Source organism: Pempheris klunzingeri, chromosome 24 (genome assembly GCF_042242105.1).
Source record: "Pempheris klunzingeri isolate RE-2024b chromosome 24, fPemKlu1.hap1, whole genome shotgun sequence".
NCBI classification, from domain to species: Eukaryota; Metazoa; Chordata; class Actinopteri; order Acropomatiformes; family Pempheridae; genus Pempheris; species Pempheris klunzingeri.
Window position 1 is genome coordinate 11,892,477 of NC_092035.1, and position 15,000 is coordinate 11,907,476.

Here is a 15,000-nt window from a genome sequence, read left to right on the forward strand (position 1 = left end):
TAGCAACTTTAACAAAAGACCTATTACTGAAGAGTGCTGTCCCAAACTACAGGTCAGCATCTATAAAAAGCCTCTTTGTGAGTGACACTCTCGCTTACGGCCATACCACCCTGAACAAGCCCGATCTCGTCCGATCTCGGAAGCCAAGCAGGGTCGGGCCTGGTTAGTACTTGCATGGGAGACCGCCTGGGAATACCAGGTGCTGTAAGCTTTTGCAGACAGCAGAAGGTGCTGCTGCTTCACAAGAGACGGACAAGACGTTTGACCTTTGAACTCCTGTTTTGGTGAAGTTCATTCACTGCTTTTTCTACAGGTCAGCATCTATAAAAAGCCTCTTTGTGAGTGACACTCTCGCTTACGGCCACACCACCCTGAACAAGCCCGATCTCGTCCGATCTCGGAAGCCAAACAGGGTCGGGCCTGGTTAGTACTTGGATGGGAGACCGCCTGGGAATACCAGGTGCTGTAAGCTTTTTCTCTTGTCTTTTGCAGACAGCAGAGGGCGCTGTCTCTGGACTTCACAACAAAAGTTTTTCATGGTCCTATTCAGTGTTTGCATCCATTACTGACAAGCCTATGCTGTTCTCTGCTGGACTACACTGACATACAAAGCACATGAAGCTAACATTACACACACTCAACCTCCAACTATGCCAAACGACAAACAGGCCTTTTCAGTCAGTATCAATGAGAAACTGACACATTTGGTGCCCTTAATAGTCAAACATTAAACAAAAGTAACCACACTCTCCTCCTTTTTGGGGAACACATTTGTTGTTTTAACGATATCCTTGTTTTCTCCTACACTCTCAAAATAACAGCCCCAGCCTCCTCACTGTAAAAGGGACCAATTTAGCAACTTTAACAAAAGACCTATTACTGAAGAGTGCTGTCCCAAACTACAGGTCAGCATCTATAAAAAGCCTCTTTGTGAGTGACACTCTCGCTTACGGCCATACCACCCTGAACAAGCCCGATCTCGTCCGATCTCGGAAGCCAAGCAGGGTCGGGCCTGGTTAGTACTTGCATGGGAGACCGCCTGGGAATACCAGGTGCTGTAAGCTTTTTCTCTTCTCTTTTGCAGACAGCAGAAGGTGCTGCTGCTTCACAGGAGACGGACAAGACGTTTGACCTTTGAACTCCTGTTTTGGTGAAGTTCATTCACTGCTTTTTCTACAGGTCAGCATCTATAAAAAGCCTCTTTGTGAGGGACACTCTCGCTTACGGCCATACCACCCTGAACAAGCCCGATCTCGTCCGATCTCGGAAGCCAAGCAGGGTCGGGCCTGGTTAGTACTTGCATGGGAGACCGCCTGGGAATACCAGGTGCTGTAAGCTTTTGCAGACAGCAGAAGGTGCTGCTGCTTCACAGGAGACGGACAAGACGTTTGACCTTTGAACTCCTGTTTTGCTGAAGTTCATTCACTGCTTTTTCTACAGGTCAGCATCTATAAAAAGCCTCTTTGTGAGGGACACTCTCGCTTACGGCCATACCACCCTGAACAAGCCCGATCTCGTCCGATCTCGGAAGCCAAGCAGGGTCGGGCCTGGTTAGTACTTGCATGGGAGACCGCCTGGGAATACCAGGTGCTGTAAGCTTTTGCAGACAGCAGAAGGTGCTGCTGCTTCACAGGAGACGGACAAGACGTTTGACCTTTGAACTCCTGTTTTGGTGAAGTTCATTCACTGCTTTTTCTACAGGTCAGCATCTATAAAAAGCCTCTTTGTGAGTGACACTCTCGCTTACGGCCACACCACCCTGAACAAGCCCGATCTCGTCCGATCTCGGAAGCCAAACAGGGTCGGGCCTGGTTAGTACTTGGATGGGAGACCGCCTGGGAATACCAGGTGCTGTAAGCTTTTTCTCTTGTCTTTTGCAGACAGCAGAGGGCGCTGTCTCTGGACTTCACAACAAAAGTTTTTCATGGTCCTATTCAGTGTTTGCATCCATTACTGACAAGCCTATGCTGTTCTCTGCTGGACTACACTGACATACAAAGCACATGAAGCTAACATTACACACACTCAACCTCCAACTATGCCAAACGACAAACAGGCCTTTTCAGTCAGTATCAATGAGAAACTGACACATTTGGTGCCCTTAATAGTCAAACATTAAACAAAAGTAACCACACTCTCCTCCTTTTTGGGGAACACATTTGTTGTTTTAACGATATCCTTGTTTTCTCCTACACTCTCAAAATAACAGCCCCAGCCTCCTCACTGTAAAAGGGACCAATTTAGCAACTTTAACAAAAGACCTATTACTGAAGAGTGCTGTCCCAAACTACAGGTCAGCATCTATAAAAAGCCTCTTTGTGAGTGACACTCTCGCTTACGGCCATACCACCCTGAACAAGCCCGATCTCGTCCGATCTCGGAAGCCAAGCAGGGTCGGGCCTGGTTAGTACTTGCATGGGAGACCGCCTGGGAATACCAGGTGCTGTAAGCTTTTTCTCTTCTCTTTTGCAGACAGCAGAAGGTGCTGCTGCTTCACAGGAGACGGACAAGACGTTTGACCTTTGAACTCCTGTTTTGGTGAAGTTCATTCACTGCTTTTTCTACAGGTCAGCATCTATAAAAAGCCTCTTTGTGAGGGACACTCTCGCTTACGGCCATACCACCCTGAACAAGCCCGATCTCGTCCGATCTCGGAAGCCAAGCAGGGTCGGGCCTGGTTAGTACTTGCATGGGAGACCGCCTGGGAATACCAGGTGCTGTAAGCTTTTGCAGACAGCAGAAGGTGCTGCTGCTTCACAGGAGACGGACAAGACGTTTGACCTTTGAACTCCTGTTTTGGTGAAGTTCATTCACTGCTTTTTCTACAGGTCAGCATCTATAAAAAGCCTCTTTGTGAGGGACACTCTCGCTTACGGCCACACCACCCTGAACAAGCCCGATCTCGTCCGATCTCGGAAGCCAAACAGGGTCGGGCCTGGTTAGTACTTGGATGGGAGACCGCCTGGGAATACCAGGTGCTGTAAGCTTTTTCTCTTGTCTTTTGCAGACAGCAGAGGGCGCTGTCTCTGGACTTCACAACAAAAGTTTTTCATGGTCCTATTCAGTGTTTGCATCCATTACTGACAAGCCTATGCTGTTCTCTGCTGGACTACACTGACATACAAAGCACATGAAGCTAACATTACACACACTCAACCTCCAACTATGCCAAACGACAAACAGGCCTTTTCAGTCAGTATCAATGAGAAACTGACACATTTGGTGCCCTTAATAGTCAAACATTAAACAAAAGTAACCACACTCTCCTCCTTTTTGGGGAACACATTTGTTGTTTTAACGATATCCTTGTTTTCTCCTACACTCTCAAAATAACAGCCCCAGCCTCCTCACTGTAAAAGGGACCAATTTAGCAACTTTAACAAAAGACCTATTACTGAAGAGTGCTGTCCCAAACTACAGGTCAGCATCTATAAAAAGCCTCTTTGTGAGTGACACTCTCGCTTACGGCCATACCACCCTGAACAAGCCCGATCTCGTCCGATCTCGGAAGCCAAGCAGGGTCGGGCCTGGTTAGTACTTGCATGGGAGACCGCCTGGGAATACCAGGTGCTGTAAGCTTTTTCTCTTCTCTTTTGCAGACAGCAGAAGGTGCTGCTGCTTCACAGGAGACGGACAAGACGTTTGACCTTTGAACTCCTGTTTTGGTGAAGTTCATTCACTGCTTTTTCTACAGGTCAGCATCTATAAAAAGCCTCTTTGTGAGGGACACTCTCGCTTACGGCCATACCACCCTGAACAAGCCCGATCTCGTCCGATCTCGGAAGCCAAGCAGGGTCGGGCCTGGTTAGTACTTGCATGGGAGACCGCCTGGGAATACCAGGTGCTGTAAGCTTTGTCTCTTCTCTTTTGCAGACAGCAGAAGGTGCTGCTGCTTCACAGGAGACGGACAAGACGTTTGACCTTTGAACTCCTGTTTTGGTGAAGTTCATTCACTGCTTTTTCTACAGGTCAGCATCTATAAAAAGCCTCTTTGTGAGGGACACTCTCGCTTACGGCCATACCACCCTGAACAAGCCCGATCTCGTCCGATCTCGGAAGCCAAGCAGGGTCGGGCCTGGTTAGTACTTGCATGGGAGACCGCCTGGGAATACCAGGTGCTGTAAGCTTTTGCAGACAGCAGAAGGTGCTGCTGCTTCACAGGAGACGGACAAGACGTTTGACCTTTGAACTCCTGTTTTGGTGAAGTTCATTCACTGCTTTTTCTACAGGTCAGCATCTATAAAAAGCCTCTTTGTGAGTGACACTCTCGCTTACGGCCACACCACCCTGAACAAGCCCGATCTCGTCCGATCTCGGAAGCCAAACAGGGTCGGGCCTGGTTAGTACTTGGATGGGAGACCGCCTGGGAATACCAGGTGCTGTAAGCTTTTTCTCTTGTCTTTTGCAGACAGCAGAGGGCGCTGTCTCTGGACTTCACAACAAAAGTTTTTCATGGTCCTATTCAGTGTTTGCATCCATTACTGACAAGCCTATGCTGTTCTCTGCTGGACTACACTGACATACAAAGCACATGAAGCTAACATTACACACACTCAACCTCCAACTATGCCAAACGACAAACAGGCCTTTTCAGTCAGTATCAATGAGAAACTGACACATTTGGTGCCCTTAATAGTCAAACATTAAACAAAAGTAACCACACTCTCCTCCTTTTTGGGGAACACATTTGTTGTTTTAACGATATCCTTGTTTTCTCCTACACTCTCAAAATAACAGCCCCAGCCTCCTCACTGTAAAAGGGACCAATTTAGCAACTTTAACAAAAGACCTATTACTGAAGAGTGCTGTCCCAAACTACAGGTCAGCATCTATAAAAAGCCTCTTTGTGAGTGACACTCTCGCTTACGGCCATACCACCCTGAACAAGCCCGATCTCGTCCGATCTCGGAAGCCAAGCAGGGTCGGGCCTGGTTAGTACTTGCATGGGAGACCGCCTGGGAATACCAGGTGCTGTAAGCTTTTTCTCTTCTCTTTTGCAGACAGCAGAAGGTGCTGCTGCTTCACAGGAGACGGACAAGACGTTTGACCTTTGAACTCCTGTTTTGGTGAAGTTCATTCACTGCTTTTTCTACAGGTCAGCATCTATAAAAAGCCTCTTTGTGAGGGACACTCTCGCTTACGGCCATACCACCCTGAACAAGCCCGATCTCGTCCGATCTCGGAAGCCAAGCAGGGTCGGGCCTGGTTAGTACTTGCATGGGAGACCGCCTGGGAATACCAGGTGCTGTAAGCTTTTGCAGACAGCAGAAGGTGCTGCTGCTTCACAGGAGACGGACAAGACGTTTGACCTTTGAACTCCTGTTTTGCTGAAGTTCATTCACTGCTTTTTCTACAGGTCAGCATCTATAAAAAGCCTCTTTGTGAGGGACACTCTCGCTTACGGCCATACCACCCTGAACAAGCCCGATCTCGTCCGATCTCGGAAGCCAAGCAGGGTCGGGCCTGGTTAGTACTTGCATGGGAGACCGCCTGGGAATACCAGGTGCTGTAAGCTTTGTCTCTTCTCTTTTGCAGACAGCAGAAGGTGCTGCTGCTTCACAGGAGACGGACAAGACGTTTGACCTTTGAACTCCTGTTTTGGTGAAGTTCATTCACTGCTTTTTCTACAGGTCAGCATCTATAAAAAGCCTCTTTGTGAGGGACACTCTCGCTTACGGCCACACCACCCTGAACAAGCCCGATCTCGTCCGATCTCGGAAGCCAAACAGGGTCGGGCCTGGTTAGTACTTGGATGGGAGACCGCCTGGGAATACCAGGTGCTGTAAGCTTTTTCTCTTGTCTTTTGCAGACAGCAGAGGGCGCTGTCTCTGGACTTCACAACAAAAGTTTTTCATGGTCCTATTCAGTGTTTGCATCCATTACTGACAAGCCTATGCTGTTCTCTGCTGGACTACACTGACATACAAAGCACATGAAGCTAACATTACACACACTCAACCTCCAACTATGCCAAACGACAAACAGGCCTTTTCAGTCAGTATCAATGAGAAACTGACACATTTGGTGCCCTTAATAGTCAAACATTAAACAAAAGTAACCACACTCTCCTCCTTTTTGGGGAACACATTTGTTGTTTTAACGATATCCTTGTTTTCTCCTACACTCTCAAAATAACAGCCCCAGCCTCCTCACTGTAAAAGGGACCAATTTAGCAACTTTAACAAAAGACCTATTACTGAAGAGTGCTGTCCCAAACTACAGGTCAGCATCTATAAAAAGCCTCTTTGTGAGTGACACTCTCGCTTACGGCCATACCACCCTGAACAAGCCCGATCTCGTCCGATCTCGGAAGCCAAGCAGGGTCGGGCCTGGTTAGTACTTGCATGGGAGACCGCCTGGGAATACCAGGTGCTGTAAGCTTTTTCTCTTCTCTTTTGCAGACAGCAGAAGGTGCTGCTGCTTCACAGGAGACGGACAAGACGTTTGACCTTTGAACTCCTGTTTTGGTGAAGTTCATTCACTGCTTTTTCTACAGGTCAGCATCTATAAAAAGCCTCTTTGTGAGGGACACTCTCGCTTACGGCCATACCACCCTGAACAAGCCCGATCTCGTCCGATCTCGGAAGCCAAACAGGGTCGGGCCTGGTTAGTACTTGGATGGGAGACCGCCTGGGAATACCAGGTGCTGTAAGCTTTTGCAGACAGCAGAAGGTGCTGCTGCTTCACAGGAGACGGACAAGACGTTTGACCTTTGAACTCCTGTTTTGGTGAAGTTCATTCACTGCTTTTTCTACAGGTCAGCATCTATAAAAAGCCTCTTTGTGAGGGACACTCTCGCTTACGGCCACACCACCCTGAACAAGCCCGATCTCGTCCGATCTCGGAAGCCAAACAGGGTCGGGCCTGGTTAGTACTTGGATGGGAGACCGCCTGGGAATACCAGGTGCTGTAAGCTTTTTCTCTTGTCTTTTGCAGACAGCAGAGGGCGCTGTCTCTGGACTTCACAACAAAAGTTTTTCATGGTCCTATTCAGTGTTTGCATCCATTACTGACAAGCCTATGCTGTTCTCTGCTGGACTACACTGACATACAAAGCACATGAAGCTAACATTACACACACTCAACCTCCAACTATGCCAAACGACAAACAGGCCTTTTCAGTCAGTATCAATGAGAAACTGACACATTTGGTGCCCTTAATAGTCAAACATTAAACAAAAGTAACCACACTCTCCTCCTTTTTGGGGAACACATTTGTTGTTTTAACGATATCCTTGTTTTCTCCTACACTCTCAAAATAACAGCCCCAGCCTCCTCACTGTAAAAGGGACCAATTTAGCAACTTTAACAAAAGACCTATTACTGAAGAGTGCTGTCCCAAACTACAGGTCAGCATCTATAAAAAGCCTCTTTGTGAGTGACACTCTCGCTTACGGCCATACCACCCTGAACAAGCCCGATCTCGTCCGATCTCGGAAGCCAAGCAGGGTCGGGCCTGGTTAGTACTTGCATGGGAGACCGCCTGGGAATACCAGGTGCTGTAAGCTTTTGCAGACAGCAGAAGGTGCTGCTGCTTCACAGGAGACGGACAAGACGTTTGACCTTTGAACTCCTGTTTTGGTGAAGTTCATTCACTGCTTTTTCTACAGGTCAGCATCTATAAAAAGCCTCTTTGTGAGTGACACTCTCGCTTACGGCCACACCACCCTGAACAAGCCCGATCTCGTCCGATCTCGGAAGCCAAACAGGGTCGGGCCTGGTTAGTACTTGGATGGGAGACCGCCTGGGAATACCAGGTGCTGTAAGCTTTTTCTCTTGTCTTTTGCAGACAGCAGAGGGCGCTGTCTCTGGACTTCACAACAAAAGTTTTTCATGGTCCTATTCAGTGTTTGCATCCATTACTGACAAGCCTATGCTGTTCTCTGCTGGACTACACTGACATACAAAGCACATGAAGCTAACATTACACACACTCAACCTCCAACTATGCCAAACGACAAACAGGCCTTTTCAGTCAGTATCAATGAGAAACTGACACATTTGGTGCCCTTAATAGTCAAACATTAAACAAAAGTAACCACACTCTCCTCCTTTTTGGGGAACACATTTGTTGTTTTAACGATATCCTTGTTTTCTCCTACACTCTCAAAATAACAGCCCCAGCCTCCTCACTGTAAAAGGGACCAATTTAGCAACTTTAACAAAAGACCTATTACTGAAGAGTGCTGTCCCAAACTACAGGTCAGCATCTATAAAAAGCCTCTTTGTGAGTGACACTCTCGCTTACGGCCATACCACCCTGAACAAGCCCGATCTCGTCCGATCTCGGAAGCCAAGCAGGGTCGGGCCTGGTTAGTACTTGCATGGGAGACCGCCTGGGAATACCAGGTGCTGTAAGCTTTTTCTCTTCTCTTTTGCAGACAGCAGAAGGTGCTGCTGCTTCACAGGAGACGGACAAGACGTTTGACCTTTGAACTCCTGTTTTGGTGAAGTTCATTCACTGCTTTTTCTACAGGTCAGCATCTATAAAAAGCCTCTTTGTGAGGGACACTCTCGCTTACGGCCATACCACCCTGAACAAGCCCGATCTCGTCCGATCTCGGAAGCCAAGCAGGGTCGGGCCTGGTTAGTACTTGCATGGGAGACCGCCTGGGAATACCAGGTGCTGTAAGCTTTTGCAGACAGCAGAAGGTGCTGCTGCTTCACAGGAGACGGACAAGACGTTTGACCTTTGAACTCCTGTTTTGCTGAAGTTCATTCACTGCTTTTTCTACAGGTCAGCATCTATAAAAAGCCTCTTTGTGAGGGACACTCTCGCTTACGGCCATACCACCCTGAACAAGCCCGATCTCGTCCGATCTCGGAAGCCAAGCAGGGTCGGGCCTGGTTAGTACTTGCATGGGAGACCGCCTGGGAATACCAGGTGCTGTAAGCTTTGTCTCTTCTCTTTTGCAGACAGCAGAAGGTGCTGCTGCTTCACAGGAGACGGACAAGACGTTTGACCTTTGAACTCCTGTTTTGGTGAAGTTCATTCACTGCTTTTTCTACAGGTCAGCATCTATAAAAAGCCTCTTTGTGAGGGACACTCTCGCTTACGGCCACACCACCCTGAACAAGCCCGATCTCGTCCGATCTCGGAAGCCAAACAGGGTCGGGCCTGGTTAGTACTTGGATGGGAGACCGCCTGGGAATACCAGGTGCTGTAAGCTTTTTCTCTTGTCTTTTGCAGACAGCAGAGGGCGCTGTCTCTGGACTTCACAACAAAAGTTTTTCATGGTCCTATTCAGTGTTTGCATCCATTACTGACAAGCCTATGCTGTTCTCTGCTGGACTACACTGACATACAAAGCACATGAAGCTAACATTACACACACTCAACCTCCAACTATGCCAAACGACAAACAGGCCTTTTCAGTCAGTATCAATGAGAAACTGACACATTTGGTGCCCTTAATAGTCAAACATTAAACAAAAGTAACCACACTCTCCTCCTTTTTGGGGAACACATTTGTTGTTTTAACGATATCCTTGTTTTCTCCTACACTCTCAAAATAACAGCCCCAGCCTCCTCACTGTAAAAGGGACCAATTTAGCAACTTTAACAAAAGACCTATTACTGAAGAGTGCTGTCCCAAACTACAGGTCAGCATCTATAAAAAGCCTCTTTGTGAGTGACACTCTCGCTTACGGCCATACCACCCTGAACAAGCCCGATCTCGTCCGATCTCGGAAGCCAAGCAGGGTCGGGCCTGGTTAGTACTTGCATGGGAGACCGCCTGGGAATACCAGGTGCTGTAAGCTTTTGCAGACAGCAGAAGGTGCTGCTGCTTCACAGGAGACGGACAAGACGTTTGACCTTTGAACTCCTGTTTTGGTGAAGTTCATTCACTGCTTTTTCTACAGGTCAGCATCTATAAAAAGCCTCTTTGTGAGTGACACTCTCGCTTACGGCCACACCACCCTGAACAAGCCCGATCTCGTCCGATCTCGGAAGCCAAACAGGGTCGGGCCTGGTTAGTACTTGGATGGGAGACCGCCTGGGAATACCAGGTGCTGTAAGCTTTTTCTCTTGTCTTTTGCAGACAGCAGAGGGCGCTGTCTCTGGACTTCACAACAAAAGTTTTTCATGGTCCTATTCAGTGTTTGCATCCATTACTGACAAGCCTATGCTGTTCTCTGCTGGACTACACTGACATACAAAGCACATGAAGCTAACATTACACACACTCAACCTCCAACTATGCCAAACGACAAACAGGCCTTTTCAGTCAGTATCAATGAGAAACTGACACATTTGGTGCCCTTAATAGTCAAACATTAAACAAAAGTAACCACACTCTCCTCCTTTTTGGGGAACACATTTGTTGTTTTAACGATATCCTTGTTTTCTCCTACACTCTCAAAATAACAGCCCCAGCCTCCTCACTGTAAAAGGGACCAATTTAGCAACTTTAACAAAAGACCTATTACTGAAGAGTGCTGTCCCAAACTACAGGTCAGCATCTATAAAAAGCCTCTTTGTGAGTGACACTCTCGCTTACGGCCATACCACCCTGAACAAGCCCGATCTCGTCCGATCTCGGAAGCCAAGCAGGGTCGGGCCTGGTTAGTACTTGCATGGGAGACCGCCTGGGAATACCAGGTGCTGTAAGCTTTTTCTCTTCTCTTTTGCAGACAGCAGAAGGTGCTGCTGCTTCACAGGAGACGGACAAGACGTTTGACCTTTGAACTCCTGTTTTGGTGAAGTTCATTCACTGCTTTTTCTACAGGTCAGCATCTATAAAAAGCCTCTTTGTGAGGGACACTCTCGCTTACGGCCATACCACCCTGAACAAGCCCGATCTCGTCCGATCTCGGAAGCCAAGCAGGGTCGGGCCTGGTTAGTACTTGCATGGGAGACCGCCTGGGAATACCAGGTGCTGTAAGCTTTTGCAGACAGCAGAAGGTGCTGCTGCTTCACAGGAGACGGACAAGACGTTTGACCTTTGAACTCCTGTTTTGCTGAAGTTCATTCACTGCTTTTTCTACAGGTCAGCATCTATAAAAAGCCTCTTTGTGAGGGACACTCTCGCTTACGGCCATACCACCCTGAACAAGCCCGATCTCGTCCGATCTCGGAAGCCAAGCAGGGTCGGGCCTGGTTAGTACTTGCATGGGAGACCGCCTGGGAATACCAGGTGCTGTAAGCTTTGTCTCTTCTCTTTTGCAGACAGCAGAAGGTGCTGCTGCTTCACAGGAGACGGACAAGACGTTTGACCTTTGAACTCCTGTTTTGGTGAAGTTCATTCACTGCTTTTTCTACAGGTCAGCATCTATAAAAAGCCTCTTTGTGAGGGACACTCTCGCTTACGGCCACACCACCCTGAACAAGCCCGATCTCGTCCGATCTCGGAAGCCAAACAGGGTCGGGCCTGGTTAGTACTTGGATGGGAGACCGCCTTGGAATACCAGGTGCTGTAAGCTTTTTCTCTTGTCTTTTGCAGACAGCAGAGGGCGCTGTCTCCAGACTTCACAACAAAAGTTTTTCATGGTCCTATTCAGTGTTTGCATCCATTACTGACAAGCCTATGCTGTTCTCTGCTGGACTACACTGACATACAAAGCACATGAAGCTAACATTACACACACTCAACCTCCAACTATGCCAAACGACAAACAGGCCTTTTCAGTCAGTATCAATGAGAAACTGACACATTTGGTGCCCTTAATAGTCAAACATTAAACAAAAGTAACCACACTCTCCTCCTTTTTGGGGAACACATTTGTTGTTTTAACGATATCCTTGTTTTCTCCTACACTCTCAAAATAACAGCCCCAGCCTCCTCACTGTAAAAGGGACCAATTTAGCAACTTTAACAAAAGACCTATTACTGAAGAGTGCTGTCCCAAACTACAGGTCAGCATCTATAAAAAGCCTCTTTGTGAGTGACACTCTCGCTTACGGCCATACCACCCTGAACAAGCCCGATCTCGTCCGATCTCGGAAGCCAAGCAGGGTCGGGCCTGGTTAGTACTTGCATGGGAGACCGCCTGGGAATACCAGGTGCTGTAAGCTTTTGCAGACAGCAGAAGGTGCTGCTGCTTCACAGGAGACGGACAAGACGTTTGACCTTTGAACTCCTGTTTTGGTGAAGTTCATTCACTGCTTTTTCTACAGGTCAGCATCTATAAAAAGCCTCTTTGTGAGTGACACTCTCGCTTACGGCCACACCACCCTGAACAAGCCCGATCTCGTCCGATCTCGGAAGCCAAACAGGGTCGGGCCTGGTTAGTACTTGGATGGGAGACCGCCTGGGAATACCAGGTGCTGTAAGCTTTTTCTCTTGTCTTTTGCAGACAGCAGAGGGCGCTGTCTCTGGACTTCACAACAAAAGTTTTTCATGGTCCTATTCAGTGTTTGCATCCATTACTGACAAGCCTATGCTGTTCTCTGCTGGACTACACTGACATACAAAGCACATGAAGCTAACATTACACACACTCAACCTCCAACTATGCCAAACGACAAACAGGCCTTTTCAGTCAGTATCAATGAGAAACTGACACATTTGGTGCCCTTAATAGTCAAACATTAAACAAAAGTAACCACACTCTCCTCCTTTTTGGGGAACACATTTGTTGTTTTAACGATATCCTTGTTTTCTCCTACACTCTCAAAATAACAGCCCCAGCCTCCTCACTGTAAAAGGGACCAATTTAGCAACTTTAACAAAAGACCTATTACTGAAGAGTGCTGTCCCAAACTACAGGTCAGCATCTATAAAAAGCCTCTTTGTGAGTGACACTCTCGCTTACGGCCATACCACCCTGAACAAGCCCGATCTCGTCCGATCTCGGAAGCCAAGCAGGGTCGGGCCTGGTTAGTACTTGCATGGGAGACCGCCTGGGAATACCAGGTGCTGTAAGCTTTTTCTCTTCTCTTTTGCAGACAGCAGAAGGTGCTGCTGCTTCACAGGAGACGGACAAGACGTTTGACCTTTGAACTCCTGTTTTGGTGAAGTTCATTCACTGCTTTTTCTACAGGTCAGCATCTATAAAAAGCCTCTTTGTGAGGGACACTCTCGCTTACGGCCATACCACCCTGAACAAGCCCGATCTCGTCCGATCTCGGAAGCCAAGCAGGGTCGGGCCTGGTTAGTACTTGCATGGGAGACCGCCTGGGAATACCAGGTGCTGTAAGCTTTTGCAGACAGCAGAAGGTGCTGCTGCTTCACAGGAGACGGACAAGACGTTTGACCTTTGAACTCCTGTTTTGGTGAAGTTCATTCACTGCTTTTTCTACAGGTCAGCATCTATAAAAAGCCTCTTTGTGAGTGACACTCTCGCTTACGGCCACACCACCCTGAACAAGCCCGATCTCGTCCGATCTCGGAAGCCAAACAGGGTCGGGCCTGGTTAGTACTTGGATGGGAGACCGCCTGGGAATACCAGGTGCTGTAAGCTTTTTCTCTTGTCTTTTGCAGACAGCAGAGGGCGCTGTCTCTGGACTTCACAACAAAAGTTTTTCATGGTCCTATTCAGTGTTTGCATCCATTACTGACAAGCCTATGCTGTTCTCTGCTGGACTACACTGACATACAAAGCACATGAAGCTAACATTACACACACTCAACCTCCAACTATGCCAAACGACAAACAGGCCTTTTCAGTCAGTATCAATGAGAAACTGACACATTTGGTGCCCTTAATAGTCAAACATTAAACAAAAGTAACCACACTCTCCTCCTTTTTGGGGAACACATTTGTTGTTTTAACGATATCCTTGTTTTCTCCTACACTCTCAAAATAACAGCCCCAGCCTCCTCACTGTAAAAGGGACCAATTTAGCAACTTTAACAAAAGACCTATTACTGAAGAGTGCTGTCCCAAACTACAGGTCAGCATCTATAAAAAGCCTCTTTGTGAGTGACACTCTCGCTTACGGCCATACCACCCTGAACAAGCCCGATCTCGTCCGATCTCGGAAGCCAAGCAGGGTCGGGCCTGGTTAGTACTTGCATGGGAGACCGCCTGGGAATACCAGGTGCTGTAAGCTTTTTCTCTTCTCTTTTGCAGACAGCAGAAGGTGCTGCTGCTTCACAGGAGACGGACAAGACGTTTGACCTTTGAACTCCTGTTTTGGTGAAGTTCATTCACTGCTTTTTCTACAGGTCAGCATCTATAAAAAGCCTCTTTGTGAGGGACACTCTCGCTTACGGCCATACCACCCTGAACAAGCCCGATCTCGTCCGATCTCGGAAGCCAAGCAGGGTCGGGCCTGGTTAGTACTTGCATGGGAGACCGCCTGGGAATACCAGGTGCTGTAAGCTTTTGCAGACAGCAGAAGGTGCTGCTGCTTCACAGGAGACGGACAAGACGTTTGACCTTTGAACTCCTGTTTTGCTGAAGTTCATTCACTGCTTTTTCTACAGGTCAGCATCTATAAAAAGCCTCTTTGTGAGGGACACTCTCGCTTACGGCCATACCACCCTGAACAAGCCCGATCTCGTCCGATCTCGGAAGCCAAGCAGGGTCGGGCCTGGTTAGTACTTGCATGGGAGACCGCCTGGGAATACCAGGTGCTGTAAGCTTTGTCTCTTCTCTTTTGCAGACAGCAGAAGGTGCTGCTGCTTCACAGGAGACGGACAAGACGTTTGACCTTTGAACTCCTGTTTTGGTGAAGTTCATTCACTGCTTTTTCTACAGGTCAGCATCTATAAAAAGCCTCTTTGTGAGGGACACTCTCGCTTACGGCCACACCACCCTGAACAAGCCCGATCTCGTCCGATCTCGGAAGCCAAACAGGGTCGGGCCTGGTTAGTACTTGGATGGGAGACCGCCTTGGAATACCAGGTGCTGTAAGCTTTTTCTCTTGTCTTTTGCAGACAGCAGAGGGCGCTGTCTCCAGACTTCACAACAAAAGTTTTTCATGGTCCTATTCAGTGTTTGCATCCATTACTGACAAGCCTATGCTGTTCTCTGCTGGACTACACTGACATACAAAGCACATGAAGCTAACATTACACACACTCAACCTCCAACTATGCCAAACGACAAACA

General features: G+C 48.0%; 41 non-coding genes across 41 annotated transcripts; all 41 read left to right on the top strand.

Moving 5' to 3' along the window:
• Nucleotides 1-92: 92 nt before the first annotated feature.
• Nucleotides 93-211, top strand: LOC139224516 (5S ribosomal RNA). Its single transcript, XR_011586557.1, has one exon. It is a non-coding gene; the product is annotated as a 5S ribosomal RNA (ribosomal RNA).
• A 142-nt stretch (nucleotides 212-353) lies between these two features.
• On the top strand, nucleotides 354-472 carry LOC139224022 (5S ribosomal RNA). Its single transcript, XR_011586117.1, has one exon. It is a non-coding gene; the product is annotated as a 5S ribosomal RNA (ribosomal RNA).
• Nucleotides 473-945: 473 nt separating this feature from the next.
• Nucleotides 946-1,064, top strand: LOC139224517 (5S ribosomal RNA). Its single transcript, XR_011586558.1, has one exon. It is a non-coding gene; the product is annotated as a 5S ribosomal RNA (ribosomal RNA).
• A 155-nt stretch (nucleotides 1,065-1,219) lies between these two features.
• LOC139224518 (5S ribosomal RNA) lies at nucleotides 1,220-1,338 on the top strand. Its single transcript, XR_011586559.1, has one exon. It is a non-coding gene; the product is annotated as a 5S ribosomal RNA (ribosomal RNA).
• Nucleotides 1,339-1,480: 142 nt separating this feature from the next.
• LOC139224519 (5S ribosomal RNA) lies at nucleotides 1,481-1,599 on the top strand. The gene has a single exon (XR_011586560.1). It is a non-coding gene; the product is annotated as a 5S ribosomal RNA (ribosomal RNA).
• A 142-nt stretch (nucleotides 1,600-1,741) lies between these two features.
• LOC139224023 (5S ribosomal RNA) lies at nucleotides 1,742-1,860 on the top strand. The gene has a single exon (XR_011586118.1). It is a non-coding gene; the product is annotated as a 5S ribosomal RNA (ribosomal RNA).
• Nucleotides 1,861-2,333: 473 nt separating this feature from the next.
• Nucleotides 2,334-2,452, top strand: LOC139224520 (5S ribosomal RNA). The gene has a single exon (XR_011586561.1). It is a non-coding gene; the product is annotated as a 5S ribosomal RNA (ribosomal RNA).
• Nucleotides 2,453-2,607: 155 nt separating this feature from the next.
• On the top strand, nucleotides 2,608-2,726 carry LOC139224521 (5S ribosomal RNA). The gene has a single exon (XR_011586562.1). It is a non-coding gene; the product is annotated as a 5S ribosomal RNA (ribosomal RNA).
• Nucleotides 2,727-2,868: 142 nt separating this feature from the next.
• Nucleotides 2,869-2,987, top strand: LOC139224024 (5S ribosomal RNA). The gene has a single exon (XR_011586119.1). It is a non-coding gene; the product is annotated as a 5S ribosomal RNA (ribosomal RNA).
• A 473-nt stretch (nucleotides 2,988-3,460) lies between these two features.
• On the top strand, nucleotides 3,461-3,579 carry LOC139224522 (5S ribosomal RNA). Its single transcript, XR_011586563.1, has one exon. It is a non-coding gene; the product is annotated as a 5S ribosomal RNA (ribosomal RNA).
• Nucleotides 3,580-3,734: 155 nt separating this feature from the next.
• On the top strand, nucleotides 3,735-3,853 carry LOC139224523 (5S ribosomal RNA). The gene has a single exon (XR_011586564.1). It is a non-coding gene; the product is annotated as a 5S ribosomal RNA (ribosomal RNA).
• A 155-nt stretch (nucleotides 3,854-4,008) lies between these two features.
• Nucleotides 4,009-4,127, top strand: LOC139224524 (5S ribosomal RNA). The gene has a single exon (XR_011586565.1). It is a non-coding gene; the product is annotated as a 5S ribosomal RNA (ribosomal RNA).
• Nucleotides 4,128-4,269: 142 nt separating this feature from the next.
• Nucleotides 4,270-4,388, top strand: LOC139224025 (5S ribosomal RNA). The gene has a single exon (XR_011586120.1). It is a non-coding gene; the product is annotated as a 5S ribosomal RNA (ribosomal RNA).
• Nucleotides 4,389-4,861: 473 nt separating this feature from the next.
• Nucleotides 4,862-4,980, top strand: LOC139224525 (5S ribosomal RNA). The gene has a single exon (XR_011586566.1). It is a non-coding gene; the product is annotated as a 5S ribosomal RNA (ribosomal RNA).
• A 155-nt stretch (nucleotides 4,981-5,135) lies between these two features.
• Nucleotides 5,136-5,254, top strand: LOC139224528 (5S ribosomal RNA). Its single transcript, XR_011586568.1, has one exon. It is a non-coding gene; the product is annotated as a 5S ribosomal RNA (ribosomal RNA).
• A 142-nt stretch (nucleotides 5,255-5,396) lies between these two features.
• LOC139224529 (5S ribosomal RNA) lies at nucleotides 5,397-5,515 on the top strand. The gene has a single exon (XR_011586569.1). It is a non-coding gene; the product is annotated as a 5S ribosomal RNA (ribosomal RNA).
• A 155-nt stretch (nucleotides 5,516-5,670) lies between these two features.
• LOC139224026 (5S ribosomal RNA) lies at nucleotides 5,671-5,789 on the top strand. The gene has a single exon (XR_011586121.1). It is a non-coding gene; the product is annotated as a 5S ribosomal RNA (ribosomal RNA).
• Nucleotides 5,790-6,262: 473 nt separating this feature from the next.
• LOC139224530 (5S ribosomal RNA) lies at nucleotides 6,263-6,381 on the top strand. The gene has a single exon (XR_011586570.1). It is a non-coding gene; the product is annotated as a 5S ribosomal RNA (ribosomal RNA).
• A 155-nt stretch (nucleotides 6,382-6,536) lies between these two features.
• Nucleotides 6,537-6,655, top strand: LOC139224189 (5S ribosomal RNA). The gene has a single exon (XR_011586251.1). It is a non-coding gene; the product is annotated as a 5S ribosomal RNA (ribosomal RNA).
• Nucleotides 6,656-6,797: 142 nt separating this feature from the next.
• LOC139224028 (5S ribosomal RNA) lies at nucleotides 6,798-6,916 on the top strand. Its single transcript, XR_011586123.1, has one exon. It is a non-coding gene; the product is annotated as a 5S ribosomal RNA (ribosomal RNA).
• A 473-nt stretch (nucleotides 6,917-7,389) lies between these two features.
• LOC139224531 (5S ribosomal RNA) lies at nucleotides 7,390-7,508 on the top strand. Its single transcript, XR_011586571.1, has one exon. It is a non-coding gene; the product is annotated as a 5S ribosomal RNA (ribosomal RNA).
• A 142-nt stretch (nucleotides 7,509-7,650) lies between these two features.
• Nucleotides 7,651-7,769, top strand: LOC139224029 (5S ribosomal RNA). Its single transcript, XR_011586124.1, has one exon. It is a non-coding gene; the product is annotated as a 5S ribosomal RNA (ribosomal RNA).
• A 473-nt stretch (nucleotides 7,770-8,242) lies between these two features.
• On the top strand, nucleotides 8,243-8,361 carry LOC139224532 (5S ribosomal RNA). The gene has a single exon (XR_011586572.1). It is a non-coding gene; the product is annotated as a 5S ribosomal RNA (ribosomal RNA).
• A 155-nt stretch (nucleotides 8,362-8,516) lies between these two features.
• Nucleotides 8,517-8,635, top strand: LOC139224534 (5S ribosomal RNA). The gene has a single exon (XR_011586573.1). It is a non-coding gene; the product is annotated as a 5S ribosomal RNA (ribosomal RNA).
• A 142-nt stretch (nucleotides 8,636-8,777) lies between these two features.
• On the top strand, nucleotides 8,778-8,896 carry LOC139224535 (5S ribosomal RNA). Its single transcript, XR_011586574.1, has one exon. It is a non-coding gene; the product is annotated as a 5S ribosomal RNA (ribosomal RNA).
• A 155-nt stretch (nucleotides 8,897-9,051) lies between these two features.
• On the top strand, nucleotides 9,052-9,170 carry LOC139224031 (5S ribosomal RNA). The gene has a single exon (XR_011586125.1). It is a non-coding gene; the product is annotated as a 5S ribosomal RNA (ribosomal RNA).
• Nucleotides 9,171-9,643: 473 nt separating this feature from the next.
• LOC139224536 (5S ribosomal RNA) lies at nucleotides 9,644-9,762 on the top strand. Its single transcript, XR_011586575.1, has one exon. It is a non-coding gene; the product is annotated as a 5S ribosomal RNA (ribosomal RNA).
• Nucleotides 9,763-9,904: 142 nt separating this feature from the next.
• On the top strand, nucleotides 9,905-10,023 carry LOC139224032 (5S ribosomal RNA). The gene has a single exon (XR_011586126.1). It is a non-coding gene; the product is annotated as a 5S ribosomal RNA (ribosomal RNA).
• Nucleotides 10,024-10,496: 473 nt separating this feature from the next.
• On the top strand, nucleotides 10,497-10,615 carry LOC139224537 (5S ribosomal RNA). Its single transcript, XR_011586576.1, has one exon. It is a non-coding gene; the product is annotated as a 5S ribosomal RNA (ribosomal RNA).
• Nucleotides 10,616-10,770: 155 nt separating this feature from the next.
• On the top strand, nucleotides 10,771-10,889 carry LOC139224538 (5S ribosomal RNA). The gene has a single exon (XR_011586577.1). It is a non-coding gene; the product is annotated as a 5S ribosomal RNA (ribosomal RNA).
• A 142-nt stretch (nucleotides 10,890-11,031) lies between these two features.
• Nucleotides 11,032-11,150, top strand: LOC139224540 (5S ribosomal RNA). Its single transcript, XR_011586579.1, has one exon. It is a non-coding gene; the product is annotated as a 5S ribosomal RNA (ribosomal RNA).
• Nucleotides 11,151-11,305: 155 nt separating this feature from the next.
• LOC139224107 (5S ribosomal RNA) lies at nucleotides 11,306-11,424 on the top strand. Its single transcript, XR_011586197.1, has one exon. It is a non-coding gene; the product is annotated as a 5S ribosomal RNA (ribosomal RNA).
• Nucleotides 11,425-11,897: 473 nt separating this feature from the next.
• Nucleotides 11,898-12,016, top strand: LOC139224541 (5S ribosomal RNA). The gene has a single exon (XR_011586580.1). It is a non-coding gene; the product is annotated as a 5S ribosomal RNA (ribosomal RNA).
• A 142-nt stretch (nucleotides 12,017-12,158) lies between these two features.
• LOC139224033 (5S ribosomal RNA) lies at nucleotides 12,159-12,277 on the top strand. The gene has a single exon (XR_011586127.1). It is a non-coding gene; the product is annotated as a 5S ribosomal RNA (ribosomal RNA).
• A 473-nt stretch (nucleotides 12,278-12,750) lies between these two features.
• LOC139224542 (5S ribosomal RNA) lies at nucleotides 12,751-12,869 on the top strand. The gene has a single exon (XR_011586581.1). It is a non-coding gene; the product is annotated as a 5S ribosomal RNA (ribosomal RNA).
• A 155-nt stretch (nucleotides 12,870-13,024) lies between these two features.
• LOC139224543 (5S ribosomal RNA) lies at nucleotides 13,025-13,143 on the top strand. Its single transcript, XR_011586582.1, has one exon. It is a non-coding gene; the product is annotated as a 5S ribosomal RNA (ribosomal RNA).
• A 142-nt stretch (nucleotides 13,144-13,285) lies between these two features.
• LOC139224034 (5S ribosomal RNA) lies at nucleotides 13,286-13,404 on the top strand. The gene has a single exon (XR_011586128.1). It is a non-coding gene; the product is annotated as a 5S ribosomal RNA (ribosomal RNA).
• A 473-nt stretch (nucleotides 13,405-13,877) lies between these two features.
• Nucleotides 13,878-13,996, top strand: LOC139224545 (5S ribosomal RNA). Its single transcript, XR_011586583.1, has one exon. It is a non-coding gene; the product is annotated as a 5S ribosomal RNA (ribosomal RNA).
• Nucleotides 13,997-14,151: 155 nt separating this feature from the next.
• Nucleotides 14,152-14,270, top strand: LOC139224546 (5S ribosomal RNA). The gene has a single exon (XR_011586584.1). It is a non-coding gene; the product is annotated as a 5S ribosomal RNA (ribosomal RNA).
• A 142-nt stretch (nucleotides 14,271-14,412) lies between these two features.
• On the top strand, nucleotides 14,413-14,531 carry LOC139224547 (5S ribosomal RNA). The gene has a single exon (XR_011586585.1). It is a non-coding gene; the product is annotated as a 5S ribosomal RNA (ribosomal RNA).
• A 155-nt stretch (nucleotides 14,532-14,686) lies between these two features.
• LOC139224108 (5S ribosomal RNA) lies at nucleotides 14,687-14,805 on the top strand. Its single transcript, XR_011586198.1, has one exon. It is a non-coding gene; the product is annotated as a 5S ribosomal RNA (ribosomal RNA).
• The last annotated feature ends 195 nt before the right edge of the window (nucleotides 14,806-15,000 follow it).